Source organism: Phalacrocorax aristotelis, chromosome Z (assembly GCF_949628215.1).
Source record: "Phalacrocorax aristotelis chromosome Z, bGulAri2.1, whole genome shotgun sequence".
Classification (NCBI taxonomy): Eukaryota; Metazoa; Chordata; class Aves; order Suliformes; family Phalacrocoracidae; genus Phalacrocorax; species Phalacrocorax aristotelis.
The window spans coordinates 34588455-34602168 of NC_134311.1; positions in this window are offsets into that span (position 1 = coordinate 34588455).

A 13714-nucleotide genomic window follows, 5' to 3' on the forward strand; every position below is an offset into this window, starting at 1 on the left:
GACTCCTTGCTGGGGGGGGGCAGAGGCCGCCATCTGGCAACCTTACCTATCTTCTGGGGACATCTACTACTTGCTGGGACTTATATTTGGGATGCTGTTGAAAGGTTTGTTTGGCCCTCAGACTCTTACACCCTGCCATCCTTCCACAGGGGCACCAACAATACTGCCAGGAGAGATCAGGGGAGTATCCTGTGATTACGTGGCTTTGGTGACAATGGTCAAGGCCATGAGGGGTCCAGGTGGTTTTCTTCTTGGTTATAATCTTGCCAGTGACAGGAAAAGGCTTAACAAGGAGCAGATGGGTCCTGTGGGTCAACAATTGGTTGCATAGCTGGTGTCAACAACAGGGTTTTGGCATCTGTGACCATAGGATAATCTTTGAGGACCATGGAATATTTGGAGGACATGAGATCCACTTGTGTAACTGGGAAAATGCATCTTTGCAAACAGGCTGGCCAACCTGATAAGGAGAGCTTTAAACTAGGAATGATGGGGAGAGGATGACCAGAAGTGAGGAAGTGGTAGACTGGGTTAAGCATGCAGTGCGTAGGGTGATATGAGCATTTTTAATCACCAAAACAGGGCTGAAGCAGGGTCACCCCACATCCTGTATGCACAGGACAATGCATACAGAACAGAATTTTGGGGAAAGCTCTGATACCTTTTCTGGGAGATGAGTGTGACTAAGTGCTTGTATGCTGATGCACACAACACGAGGAACAAACAGGAGAAATTAGAGGTCTGTGCGCAGTTGCAGGGCTATGATCAGGCCATGTAGCCTGAAGAAGAAAAGACTCAGGGGAGGATCTTAGCAGTGTGTATAAATACCTGATGGCAGAGCATACAGAAGACAAATCCAGCCTCTTAGTGGCCTGTGACAGGACAAGAGGAAAAAATCCACAATAAAAGCAGTTAAGCAGAGGAACAGGTTCCCCAGAGATGTTGAGGACTTTATTCTGAAAGATGTTCAAAATTAACTGGAGAAAGTCCTGAATATCCTGACCTAACTGTAAAGTTAGCCCCCATTAGAGCAGGGTGTTGACCCTCCAGATGCCTCTTCCAGTCTCCATTATTCTATAACTCTATGGTTATTCATATTTGTAGGAACTGAATTAGCCTTCTAATATTAAAATTGTAATAATTTCTGTGTAAGGAGAGCTAAAAAGATGGGAATAATAAGACAAAAATACAGGTATCAGAAATCCTTTGTACCTTTGAGACCCTTCTCATATTTCATATGAATGATTTTATCTGGTCCTTGTTATTGCCTGTTTCACTTCTCTGCATTGTGACTGTGTACGGAAGGTGAAGGATAAAAGCTACCTGGCATGGAAGTACCCAAGTTAACTAACCTAACATGATGTAATCCAGACCCCACACATTTGGTATGAAATGCAGGGAGCAACTGGAAAATAATAATTCCAAAAGGAATTACAAAGAGATACAGCAAATTAGGGAGAAGTTCACATTAAGGTGTTTGGGCAGGTAACTTTCTCCCAGCAAACACTTCCAAACACCCCCAAATGTGAATTACTGGGTGTAGGCAGGAGGGGCTGCTGCCCAGCCTGTATTGTACTGCAGGAGGGTAATAACGCTGCTTCTCTATGAGACAGAGATTACGCCATAATGCTGCTTTCCTCCTGAATACATCAGAAATGCACTGAAGTAGATACACTGCTTATCTTTTGGTGTAAACTGTATATGTTGGTGGATAAGTGGATGTGTGAAATAAAAGTAAAAATAATAAACTGTGATTCCATCACCACTTTGTCTATACATTGTATTCCACTCACTCTTCATTTTCTGTGTGGTTTTCTTTAGACTGCAAACTCCCTTGGCTATTTCTAAAACACATAGGCCTCAATCCTGAGTAGAGCTTTTGTGACCCAATTGCAATATTTCTCTTAATAAAAAGTGAGACTTCTATAAGTGCCTTTAGTAGCACAGTCCTTGAGTCAACAAACCTGCAGAGTTGAGTCTCTGAGGTACTCTCGAAGACACTGTCAAAGCACATGCTATCCCTCATGTTTAGGAGAAACTTATGGTAGGCTTTTTGAAGTTACCACCTTCTAATTCCTCCTTAAATCACAGTAACTCCCAAGTACATGAAAATAACCAGGCTGCTGCTGTCCCAAGACTCCTGGCTGCCATATATTTTAGTGTTGCTTTTTTGTTGTGTTAGTACAGTACTGATGACAGTGCAGTCACATTCAGAAAATTGTAACAGTGAACCCCAGACAAGAAGTTCTTTAACAGGAAAAATCACCTATATTTAGGTCAGTTGTACAGTAGGGGTGGATAGTATTATGTCTTTCCATTGTTAAGTTGTTATTCCAGATTTTAATCTGTTTGCCGTGTGTGTCTACTGGAAAACATGGCACCTGCAAGACAGACGTTTGTCTGACAACTCGTGGTCTCCGCAGTACCTCTGGCAGTCTTTGAGAGAATTCTGTCATATAGTACTTGTAGATTTCCCCAAACAAGGGGCAGGTTGTTTTCAGCCAGCTTTATAATTTCTTTTGTGTCTGCATGGCAGTACAAAGAGATGTGGATCCTGAGGATCCAGCCCTTTGTGTTGGGTTTCTTCTAACTTCTGAGCCAGGACTAGTGTGAAGTTGCCAGTCACAGGCAAAGCCAAGGTGGAGAAGCCAACAGTGAAGAGTGACATAAAAGAAGTCTCAAAGCTGCACAGGAAAGAAGCTGATTAGGGAAATAAGCCCTGCAATTAAGTCCAGGAAGAAATATAAATGACAAACAGAACACAGGGGACAAAGAAAAGTGATCTTTAAAGGGAACTGAGGACAAAGAGAGATCAGGGGAAAAAGAAAAAAAGACTAGACAGCTGCAGAAGAACAAAACTGGAGAAAAGAGTGCATTTAAGTAGATTTAAAACTTGGGATATAAAATGCATCTCTAGTAACATCAGAAAAGAGGTATTTTAGAAGATGCAATAAAAACAGTTTAAAAATAGTCTGAATTCTTATCAGTTATTAATTGGAAAGGCTATTATTAAAAAGAAATGTGGGTCCCCACTATTGACATATTTACCAGCAGAGCCAGAGAACTTTCAGTTAGAAACCTTAGTCTGGTTGTGTAGCAACTGTTGTAGACCAAGTGTACAGATGTTTTTCACATGTGGGTGAGGATCTTTTTTAAACACCAGGAAACATGAGAATGACACCCAAATACTGCAGAGGAGTCTCATAGCAAAGAGAGGAGAAACTATCTGTGTAAATTCAGAAGTTTGGGCATGATGCTAAAGTGAAAAATGCTTTGCTTGTAAACACTTCCAGGCCAAATACAGATATTTCATGCAGCAAAATTCTAAACTTTTTACTCTCTGCCAGAGGCTGTTGAAACCCCTGACTTCTGTTGGGAATATAGACCTATACTGACATGCTCTATGAGTAACCTCTGCTATGCAGAACCTGTCTGAGACAGGGCATCAAACCGTCTGGCTCATGAGGTGTCAGTCACTGCAGTACTTCCACACACCTTTGCTCGTTGGCCTCTGCTTTCTGAATCCTTGTCTGAACTTTCAGACTGAGATTCTCCAGACAGTTAGTACTTTATTCTTTCTTGTAAAATACCATGGGGGATTTGTCTTCTTGTGTTGGGACAAAGTCTCCACCTTCAAAAGGACCTAATGCTTCTGAGAGCTTTTCGGTCTGGTTAGACCGAACTAGAAAAGATAACACTCACTTGGAGAACATTATGCAATCTGTTAATTAGTCATGACTTTAAAAGGGGATCTATTAAACTGAGAGGCCTTTTACAGTGCTTTTTTTTTCCCCCTCAGAGGTACTGGGTTCTATGAAGAAGAAAAGAGCAGAAAGGCTGAGAATTGGTAGCCTAGTAAATATTGAGGAAGAGGATGTTGATTGTGGTGAAATCCCACAATTTCAAGAGACTGAGCAGTGCTGTGTGGGAGCTGATGCTGATCTGTGTGAGCGGCTATGTTGAGAGGGTGTCATTTATGTTGACACAGCTTTTTCTGATGTTGCTGTGTAAGGATAGTTAGACAACATTATAATATACTGCCATGGGTGATCTGAATTTGCTAGGTTGTGACTTACGAGTGTTTCACTCTGCAACATTAGTGAATTACTGCTGTGTGTGTATGCATATAAAGAACAGATGATATTATACTTTGCCTGTTGTATTGAGATATGCTTTAGTGGAAAAGACCCGACATTAAACTTAAAAAGCAATGTTGTAGACAAAATCAAAGATGAGTTAGTCATATGCAATAATCAAATCAATTGACTATATTTACATTATTTTTCTTCCAAATGCTTTATTTTATATTTTGCATAGGCTTTGGACATATGCATTTAAAATAATCAGAATAATAGTAGTACTGTCTGTGCTACTGATACTGAACAATTTTTTACTCCTGCAATCTTTCAAGAAAAGAAAACAACCAACTAACTTCCCCTGGTGTTCATAGTCAAACAAGTGCTGGTTCTTTGAAAATCAGTAAACTTGAGCTATGGAAACCTATTCCATGGAGAAGAAAAGACATTACTTCTGAATGGTACTGTTCAGTAGAACTAATAGCAATAAAGTGCCTATGCCATAATTTTGACACATACAGTAGACTCATAAAAGTTTACACGATTACACCAAGCAGTGAAAGGAAGCTACTGCAAGGATACTGATGGAGTCAGGCAGGCAGCTCAAGGAAAGTAAAAAAGCCCTAAACTGAAACATTTTTTTACATCATTCTACCTGCTGAGGGAAGGACAGCTGCATCCAGTTCTGCTAATTTGCTCATCCCTTCTTCCTTCCCTCCAGCCTGCTGCTAAGATGCCTTTTAGACTGCTGGCTGCAAACGTGAGGTGTGCAGCTGGAGTGCCCAAGATACTGCTCATGCCAAGAAAGGTCTTTGATAACCTGAGCTGAAACATTTGAGGTTTCTCAAGATGTAATGCATGAATTCAGATATTAATTCTTATAATCCTTGAAGAAAAATACTGCAGCCGACTGCTCAGGGATATTTGCAACTTTTGGTTTAGGTCAGTTTTACTTTTAGGTTCCTTCTCCTTTGACGATTTACAGTTTTTTAATTCTTAATTGATTATGACAAAGACAACCCAAAGCTTGATCTGAGTTTTAAGGTAATTTCTGATAGATTTTTACTTAGTTGTCAGCTTAGAGAAGCCTTTAAAAACTCTTCATGACAGAATGAAGTTTGTAATCCACCAGTACATGTGCTGCACCCTGTAACTACATGTGGCCTTTATACAGACTAGAGAACTGTCACACTGTTAGGTGCAATAAATCAGCAACTCTTGAAAAAAGCTGCCAAGTTCATGGCAGGAAGTGTAAATTATTCAAGTCTTTCCAATAGCAGCTTAAAATGAGAATATCCAGATAACCCAGAGATCAGTCCTCGTACTGAAACACTGCCTTGGTCTGCCAAAGTGAATTAGGTGAAAGAACATCTCATAGCTCTGTCAAAATGGCTTTGTCATAGGCAATAGCAGAAGAGAGAGTATTCATGAAAAAACCACCCTACATGCAGTGTGTATTGTTTGTCTGCCTATTTTATGGAACCTATCACTTTATCACCTTATCTTTCACTACCACCATAGAAAATTAAGTCAAAATAACACTTAGTGGTTAGATATTGACTGCAATAATCTTTTGCTCAATATCAAATGAATATCAAAAAGGGCTATCATTCTGGTGGGTGTTATCTGGGTCAGTTCATAGCTTAAAAATGTCCCACACTGCTTCCTTTTCTTACTGTGTTCACTGCATGGAAAATATATTGCTTTCAACTACAGGGAAAATGGTGTGAAAATCTCTGTTGACTTTTCTTCCCCTCAAGAAAAGCACCTTTTAATTGGAGGTTTTTTACACTTTTAAAAAGAAAAGAGGACAAACAGAGAGAGAAAATATGAATGACCAGCTTACTGAATTCTTTTTACATTTTCTTAAGAAATTCATTGAATAGCCTTCATACTGAGATATTTTTAACAAAACTTCAACAGCACCACATCCAACATGGGAATAAGCCAGGCCAAACAGAGCAGTGACAAAGGTGACTTAGCTGCCTCATAAGACGACAATCAGAAGACTAACCAACACAAGGGTATGCATGGCTGTAGTGGGTCCTCATGCACCCCTCCAGGGAAACCTGCGTGCTCAAGTACCCCTCTGAAGTACCTGTACACCATTGGATGCAGCACGGGCAATAAACGGGAGGAACCAGAGATCTGTGTGCAGCCGCTGGGCCACGAGCTGATTGCAATTACAGAGACATGGTAGGATAGCTCACATGACTGGAATGCTGTCATGGATGGCTACAGGCTTTTCAGGAAAGGCAGGCCAACAAGGCAAAGTGGGAGAGTTGCTCTTTATGTGAGGGAGCAATGGGAATGTATCAAGCTCTGCCTAGGGGTGGAGGAAGAACAAGTTGAGGGGCAGGCAAATACGGGTGCCGCTGATGTGGGCATTTGCTACAGATCACCTGATCAGGAAGAGGTAGTTGATGAAGTCTTCTACAGACTGCTGGAAATAGCCTCACAATCACAGATCCTGGTCCTCAGGGGGGACTTCGACCACCCTGATATTTGCTGGAAAAACAGCATGGCGAGGCATGCACAATCCAGGAGGTTCCTGCAGAGCATCGAGGATAACTTTTTGAAACAGGAGGTGGAGGAGGCAAGATGTGCTGCTTGGCCTTATACTAGCAAACAAGGAAGGTCTTGTTGAGGATGTGAGAGCTGGGGGGTAGCCTTGGCTGCAGTCACCGCAAGATGGTGGAGTTCAGGATCCCACATGGTAGAAGCAGGGCGACAAATAGGATTACAACCTTGGACTTCGAGAGATCCAACTTTGGCCTCTTCAGTGACCTGCTTGGAGGAATGCAGGTTTGGGCTCTAGAAGGCTGGGGGGTCCAAGAGATCTGGTCAATATTCAAGTACTACTTCCTCCAAGCTCAAGGTCAACACATCCCTAGGAGGAAGAGGTCAAGCAAAGGAGCTAGGAGACCTGCATGGATGAGCAAAGAGTTTCTAGAAAAACTCAAATGGAAGAAGGAGGTTCACAGTATGTGGAAAAAGGGACTGGCCACTTGGCAAGAGTACAGGAACATTGTCAGGATATGCAGAGATGCAACGGCCAAAAGAGGGCCAGGGCCCACTTGGAACTAATTCTGTCAAGGGGTGTCAAGGGTAACAAGAAGGGCTTCTTCAAGTACACTAGTAATATAAGAAAGACTGGGGAAACTGTGGGCCCACTGCTGAATGAGGTGGGTGCCCTGGTGACACAGGATACAGAGAAGGCCTCTTTACTGAATGCCTTCTTTGCTTCAGTCTCCACTACTAAGGCTGGCCATAAGGCATCCCAGCTCCCAGAAGAGAGAGAGAGAAAATCTGGACAAAGCCGGACTTCCCCTTGGTTGAGGACAATTGGGTCAGAGATCACCTAGGCAAACTAGATCCCCACAGATCCATGGGCCCCAATGGGGTGCACCCACGAGTGCTGAGGGAGCTGGCAGATGCTGTCACTAACCCACTCTCCATCGTCTTTGAAAGGTCATGGAGGACAGGAGAGGTGCCTGAGGACTGGAGGGCAGCCATTGTCACTCCAGTCTTCAAAAAAGGCAAGAAGAAGGACCCAGGAAACACTAGCCCAGTCAGCTTCAGCTCCACTCCCAGAAAGGTGATGGAACAGTTCATTCTGGAGGTCATCTCCAGGCATGTAGAGGAAAAGAAGGTTATCAGAAGTAGTCCACGTGGATTCACCAACGGAAGATCATGCCTGATCAACCTGATAGCATTCTATGATGGCAGGAGTGGCTGGGCTGATGCAGGCAGAGCAGTGGATGTTGTTTCCCTCAACTTTTGGAAAGCTTTCAACACCGTTTCCCATAAGGTCCTCACAGACAAGCTTAGGAAGTGCGGGTCAGATGAGAGGACAGTGAGGTGGATCGAGAACTGGCTGAACAACAGAGCTCAGAGGGTCATGATCAATGGGGCAGCGTCTGGTTGGAGGCCCGTAATTAGTGGTGTTCCCGAGGGGTCTGTGCTGGGTCCAGTCCTGTTCAATATATTCATCAAAGACCTGGATGAATGGATAGAGCACACCCTCAGCAAGTTTGCTGATGATACCAAGCTGGGAGGAGTGGCTGATACGCCAGAAGGCTGTGCTGCCATCCAGCGAGACCCGGACAGGCTGGAGAGCTGGGCCAAGGGGAAGCTCATGAAATTCATTAAGAGCAAGTGCAAGGTCCTGCCCCTGGGGAGGAGCAACGCCATGCACCAGTACAGGTTAGGGATTGACCTGCTGAAAAGCAGATCTGTTGAGAAGGACCTGGGAGTGTTGGTGGGCAGCAAGCTGACCCTGGGCCAGCACTGTGCCCTTGTGGTCAAGAAGGCCAAGAGTATCCTGGGCTGCATTAAAAGGAGTGTGGCCAGCAGGCCGAGGGAGGTTATCCCCTCCCTCTACTCCACCCTAGTGAGACCACGTTTGCAGTACTGTGTCCAGTTTTGGCCCCCCCAGTTTAAGACGGATGGGGAACAGCTCGAGTAAGTCCAGTGGAGAGCTACCAAGATGATCAGGGGACTGGAGCACCTCCCTTATGAGGAAAGGCTGAGACACCTGAGTTTGTTCAGCCTGGAGAAGAGAAAACTGAGGGGGGATCTCATCAATACTTACAAATACCTGGAGGGTGGGTGTCAAGAAGATGGGACTGGACTCTTTTCAGTGGTGCCCAATGACAGGGCAAGGGGCTCAAGTTGGAACACAGGAAGTTCCAGCTAAAGATGAGGAAAAACTTCTTTACTGCGAGGGTGACAGAGCAGTGGAACAGGCTGCCCGGGGAGGCTGTGGAGTCTCCTCTCCCGGGACATTCAAAACCTGCCTGGACATGTTCCTGTGCACCCTGCTGTAGGTGTCCCTGTTCAAGCAGGGCAGTTGGATGAGATGATCTCCAGAAATCTCTTCCTTCCCCTACTAGTCTATGATTCTCTGATTTTTTGAGCAGATGAAAGAATGCAAGTAAACCCCATTTTTTTCAATAGTCTGTTGTGTCTCAGGCCTTGAAATGCATCACAGGCAACAGCATGAAACAGATTATATTTAGAATATGATCAGCTGCAGCCTGTGAATGAGTCTTAAATTTCTTGAGGAGATTTAAAAGTCACTCAGAAAGTAGCCCTTGTCAACAACTGCCAAACATTTTGACCACTTACCCATTCCAGACTGGCACAGAAGTATTGAAGCTGGCTTCTCCTCTGCCTTGTAGAACAATGTTGGACTGATGAGAATACACACAGTTCCAGTAGGTAAGGTGCGTAGTATAGATTTTGTACAAAAATTGCCAATGATATTATAGTGCATTTTAAATTTTTTCTTAATGTCTTTTATGTAACAAACTCATTTGGACAAGGCTCTTTGATTAAAATTATTCCTGGGGTAAGAAGTACCACTTTTGTATAAAACGCAATTGGAAAGACTACAGTGACTAGCTAGCTTTTAGAATTTATTATGTGTATGAGATTCCTCTTTCCTTGGTCTGGTTAAGATACGAAGGTACAGAAAAAAGGAGCAATATTGCAGTAACTTGAAATTATGCAGGTGTGTAAATCAACCTGCCTATCTTAATATTCAGATAAACCTGACTACTTTTGTAATTAGTTTGCTAAGAAAAGTTTATCATCTTGAGATACTTATGCTTCTGAAATAGGAATGTCTGAAGGTTCTGTGATATATTAATGACAAAATTCCATGCAGTTTATGTATTGTGGTGCTTTGTTTCCATCAAACAGTGAAAAGGCAGTGGGGAAGGGCAGCTGCATACAAAGGGGAACATATTGTAACAAGGGCACATTCCACCACGTGAGGCAGAGATCGTCTATTCAGTACATGTCAAAGGTCTTTGTCTACTGACGTATATCAAAGAAGCATATTACTGTATGCATGTGGTATGAACACAGACACTTCAGGAGTACCAAGTGATCTGGAAAGCAAATACGGGACATGTTACAAACTCTGAGAAAGGACAAAAACCTGAGCAGGTGACATAGCAAGAGTCAAGTGCAGGTTTGTTGTGAATGTTGCTTCTGAATTTTGCCAAAGTACCAGAGGTCTTTTCTGAATCTGGGTCTTCCAGATCCTGGCGGTGACATGACTATCTGATCAACTATACAAATGATGGGAGAGGAAGGGCCACTGATCGTTTATATGGTTCTGCCCTATGTTCAGTACAAATAGTATGTTTTATTTCCTTAATGTTTTCCATTGGATCAGAAAGCCACCTCGGATACATATAGCCTGTGAGTTAATACTCAATGTGTGTTACAGAGTAGGATGGAGAAAAAGTAAAAAGGCAATGCTGAGGCAAAGTACAGATGCTGGTGCAGAAGAAATTGAATTCTTCCTGCATTGGTCAGCATCTCTAAACCCAGATTATTCTTTAGGATATGTGGATAAGGGAGATACATTTCCAAATATGAAGAAACAAACTTAAAAATTTAGCCAAGGCCATAAATGTGACTGTTTGACATGTATTAAGTTAATCATTATTGTCTATTTTGAAGCTATAAAGTCCCATTAAACTATTTATAATTTCTTTTCTTTAAGACTGGCCATTTAACATGAATTTATATTCAGTTTAAAGAAGTGTACACTGCGCTCTTCTCATTAGGAAAGTGTTGTAACTATTATACTTGATTGAAAAGTAAGTGCCAAGTTCACAGGAGAAAATAATTACCTTCCAGTTATTGTTGAACTTCCAATAATTAGACTTCTAGAAGTTTAATGGCCAATCTAGGGCTTTAATTTTTTAATGGCTTTCATTCTGTGATGAAGATTCAGACCTGGAGATCACATCCAAGTTAATACACTTGTATTTGTCTTCTGGTTGCATTAGTGATCCTCAAAAGCAAGGAAGATGGATGCCCAAAATCAAGAGTTCAGTGGCACTGTTATAAGTAAGGAGAGCGAAAGTCAGTCTGAAAAAAGCAACTGTACACAATCCCTATTAATACTGAACATGGTTTCCTTCTAGAAAAGCCACTGACTTGCAGCACAGAGTAAGGAAGACAGAGGAAAATAACAATGTTGAAAAGTCTGAAATGGACATGAATAACTTAGCAAATATGAACAGCTTTGAGCAACTCCTTGAAGATTATATAGGTAAAACAAACTTCACCAACTGTCTAATGGTCTTTTAAGTGTGATTTTTTTTCCTTCTGCAATGTACATGCATGCAGGGTGAAATGTGGTATTAATCATATATCACATGACCCAGAGTGAGCCATGAAGCATTTCAGCTGCCTGTCAAATCATTGTTATTTTCAGAGATGTACATAAGATGAGTGTAATTATGAACATACATCAAAAAGTGTTGAAAACAAGAAAGAGGTGGTGGTGAGGAGAAACAGTTTATTCTCAGAAAGGAAAATATTTATGAACCAGGACACAACTTCTCCTAATGTATCTGAAAGAAATACCATGTTTGTGTATTGTGTTTAGCAGGTCAGAGCTAAAGTAACAAACACTCATGAGCACTGAAGAACATTATGCATAACCAGTGTGAAGTCTGGCATATCTCTTCCTGTAACATCATAGATGATATCTGTGACAGAAAAAAGGAACAGGTTTTGCAGGAGCAAGGCCAATGTCAAGAGTGGTAAGCCACAGGAGCAGTCTGAAAAAACACAGGGGATCTCATGTGAATATCATTATCTTCAGGAAACAGCAAGAGTTATGTAGGCCATCTAGATGACCATTGGGAGTAGATAAACTGTATTCTAAGCATAAGTGACTAAGAGACCCAGTGAAAGCAGCCCTTTCATAGTTAGTTATCTATAGCTTGCATACAACCATTATAACTCCTATCTGCAACTATAGGTTGAAAATAGGAAAGAAATAACCAGTAGGGCTAAGTAGATTAATGACGCTAAGAAATGAGGCCAGACGAGTTAGGATTTTTCAGATTTGTCCCTTCCTCCCTCTGTATTACAAAAGAGAACAACACAAGTGCATCTCTGACCTGGGTTTGTACCAAGTATGCTGGCATCTTTCTTCCTGGGCTTGTTAGCACTGCTGTCCCCTTTGAATAAATTTATTCCTAAGAAAGTTGTTTTTAAACATATTTTGTTTTTTCATCGCTTGTGCCTATGAGCTTTTGTTTATTGTTCAGTGTGTGAACACATATCCATTCCTGATTACCATACAAGTTTTGACAGATGTCTTTATTACCCAGCGGAAGAGGACCTTTCCCGTAGGCATTGCTTTCTGTATGACTATATTTGACAGAACTGGTGTATATTGTTAAATTCCTTTTGAAATGTTCTCTTGTGGGATTTTATGCTGTCACGCATCACGAAGTGCATAGTCCTTTTATTTAAAAATCAATAAAATGAAAGTTAAAACAAAGAGAAACTACTGATAAATGCCTTCTTTATTCAAAAGAAATGTAAAGTTCATTTACTTTGCTACATATGGAAGTATTGTATGTAAGGAAGTGCTCTGAAGTTTTTGTTTAAAACAAAGTAAAGCTTTTATTTCCAAGTGTCAGGTCTTTTGTGCAAGACTCTTTATGGCAAATATTGCTGACTTTTTAAGAAAGATTGACTTTGTAAAGGAATAGATCTTTTGGCGAAGGTTCTCAGATCACTCTTGGTACAGTCAAAAGCAATTCCGTTCCTCAAAGATCTTTGTGGTTTGCTTTGGTAGATATTGTATTACCCGCATTATCAAAAGATTACCCTTAAATTTATCTCTTGATCAAAATCAGAGGGGATGTGACATTTCTGAATGCAAACTATTATAAAACAGATACATTAAAGGCAGACAAAAGAAACCTAGTGAAGAAACTGTCAAAAAAAAATTCCTCTGTTGTTGGAAGGGCTCTGTAAAAGTACATATATAGTAGTGTGTTTCTGAAACGTTTTTCAATATATTGAAACAGAATTTAGTGGGCAGGTTATAATTTATTCATGTCTCTTAATGAATGCAAAGCAAAGTTCCATATTCAGTTATACTGTGTTATAGTACTGGACTGTGGAAAAATAAAATCTTTCTAGTAAACTTGACCATTTTGAGTCTTCTGGTACATGGAAGCTGGTAAGATGGCCCCCCTTACTGAATGAAGAACTGTGAAACTGTAGGTAGTGGAAACCATTTTCTAAATTCACATCTGGGGATCCTGTAGAAGGTGATTATACAAACCAGTGACTGTCAGTAGCAGTTGGATCCTTCTTTCTGCAAGTAACATATATAGGGTGAACATGGAGGTGTTTGACTTCCATGGATGTCTCACTGAATTAATGTTGTGGTGATGACTTTCATGATCAATGGAATTCAAATTTGAAATAAGATATTCTGTGACATCTGAATCCATGTAGTATTCCTTCCTCTGTGAGAATAATATTTTAGTACATCAACATCACCATTATCCTTCTATGCTGTTGTTTAACACAGCACAATAATTGCCAAGTGAAAACACACCAGGACCTTACCGTTTCAATCCCCTAGCATGTTTTGATATAATTAAGTACAGCTGTTGTTGATTTTGATTTCAAGTATGCTTTGTAGGATGAATGCCTGCTGAGGAAGAGTGAATTCTAAAACAAAAGGTTGTGTCCCTGAGCTTCAGGACTGCCTCAAAAAAAGAAGAGCAAAACAAAAAAAACCACCCTAAAACCTCTTACTGCCCATTGACGTAGTTGCCTAAAGCTTATACTTGGTATCT